The sequence below is a fragment of the Rhagoletis pomonella genome, unplaced genomic scaffold (assembly GCF_013731165.1).
Source record: "Rhagoletis pomonella isolate Grant_MI unplaced genomic scaffold, Rhpom_1.0 Rhpom_scaffold_00003, whole genome shotgun sequence".
Classification (NCBI taxonomy): domain Eukaryota; kingdom Metazoa; phylum Arthropoda; class Insecta; order Diptera; family Tephritidae; genus Rhagoletis; species Rhagoletis pomonella.
The window spans coordinates 12,835,155-12,837,272 of record NW_023458557.1 but is presented as its reverse complement, the minus strand read 5'-3'; the positions used below and the strand labels follow the sequence as shown (position 1 = coordinate 12,837,272).

General features: G+C 37.8%; 1 protein-coding gene across 1 annotated transcript in view; it reads left to right on the top strand.

Moving 5' to 3' along the window:
• Positions 1 to 904: 904 nt before the first annotated feature.
• Positions 905 to 2,118, top strand: part of LOC118736475 (RRP12-like protein) — a 6,640-nt gene continuing 5,426 nt past the window's right edge. The window contains exon 1 of the mRNA XM_036466557.1: positions 905 to 1,019. The gene's annotated coding sequence lies outside the window, so the exon portion shown is untranslated. The remainder of the gene's footprint in view (positions 1,020 to 2,118) is intronic.

Here is a 2,118-nt window from a genome sequence, read left to right as displayed (position 1 = left end):
TTTAATTGTTGTAAAGATTTCTACCGGGTGTGGGGCGCACACATGTGCTTTTTTTTAAGTTTTACTTCTATCACGTGTACGGTGTTGCACTCGTGCTATTAAACTAATGATTTTTTCTCAAGTAGTTTTGCTCAGTGGCAATTTGTACATTTGATGTAAGTAGTAGCGGCACATTGGGGGAACTAAATGCATTCATACATACATATTTATGTACAACTGTAGGTAATATGGTATGCGTCTTCCCAGGTAGGTTAAGTGCGGATGATAAACCCATGTAGCATAGGTAAATTCTGTGTACATAACCACAATTAAAATGGTGAAAAATATTACCATTTCGACATGTGACTGGAAAAAAACTTTAAAATACACACAAATTGTAGTTTCCACGACATGTACTAAGTGATTAGCACAGCTGCATCCTTCAACTTGTCAACTCGCGGGAAATTCCCTTATTTGCAGGGAATTTCGGTTTACGTGGCAATCGGTGCATGGGCAATTTTTTCGGGGAACTGGGTATGTTATTTTTATACCTTAAAGTAACCAAATTAGACGAATATGTTAATTTTTAACCATTTGACCCTTTTTGGAGCGACATTTTTTCAATTTGAATCGCAATATCTCCACAACAAGAGTTTTCCCAGATATGAGCTATATACATACCAGATGAAAGCTATGGTTTTGGGCTAGATTTTTGGAAACTTAGAATAAAATTGACTAACCAGTTTTTGTGAATATGCCTGAAATGTATATTTTCAGCAGCCCGATTTTTAGTTTTCAGGCGATAACGTTATGATATATTTATATTTTATAAACACAAAAGATAGCGATAGATAGCTTGATTGATATCCACAACAATGACATGGATTGAGTAGTGCCGCCTCATTAAAAAATTGCCTTTTTTCGAATTTCAGGCAGCAGCCACACCCACAAAGGCCTACGAATCGACACATCCTGGAACAAAACCTTCCTAGTTTTTTTGGTACTTTAATTCCTGAAAGTTTGAACAAAATTAAATGAAGGTACGTACAGACGGCACATACATACCAAAGCATCTCGTAGTGGAGACACAAACCAAAACACATTTACCTCTATATCTTTCCAACTTGTAGCCGGAACTTAATATATAAGGTATCGTTTGAAAGGTATTGGCCTATAGAATAACACTAAATATGTTGGGTGTACCCTAGGGTGGATCGACATAAAAAGTTTTTCCAGTCCACCCCTAGGATTAAAGATATTTTGAAGGCGATCGCAAAAAAAAATTTTTTTTTTTTGCCACGCCCCCCCGATGGGCTATTTACTTTTTTTGACACTACGTCGCCATTTTAAGTCCGATTTTAATGAGCCGTACACCGTTGTTCATGGCTTGGAAGCCGCCACAATTCTTACCTTAATCATTTAATCAATTAAAGTTTCACAGAATTTAAAGGCCTTTTCGACAGACTAAAAAAAATTGGAATTTAGGTATGATGTGAAACGAGATACCGACAGTCACTACTAGAATTTGAACTCGGAGTAAAAAATGATTAAGGTAAGAATTGTGGCGGCTTCCAAGCCATGAACAACGGTGTACGGCTCATTAAAATCGGACTTAAAATGGCGACGTAGTGTCAAAAAAAGTAAATAGCCCATCGGGGGGGCGTGGCAAAAAAAAAAAAAATTTTTTGGGATCGCCTTCAAAATATCTTTAATCCTAGGGGTGGACTGGAAAAACTTTTTTTTTTGTATGGGGACCGATCCGCACTAGTGTACCCACATGCCCCCATAAACCGGCAAAAGCAAAAAAACTTTTTTGATTCGCAACACTTTAGCCAAAATTTTAAGAATCCGGTTAATCGTTTATGAAGCTTGAATACATTTTCTGGACACACTCTGCAAGACCATTCCAACGATACCTCAAACATGTCGATTGGACGTCTGGATAAAAACTTCCAAATCTCGTGTATATATAAGCGAGTCATTTCAGCATGCTACTGTGGCTGCTTTCGTCACTCGCGCGCACTGCCGTGCGCTGTGATAAATTGCCACTGAGCAAAACTACTTGCGAAAAAAGCATTACTTTAGTAGCACCAGTGCAACATCGTACACGTGATAGAAGTAAAACTTCTTAAAAAGAGC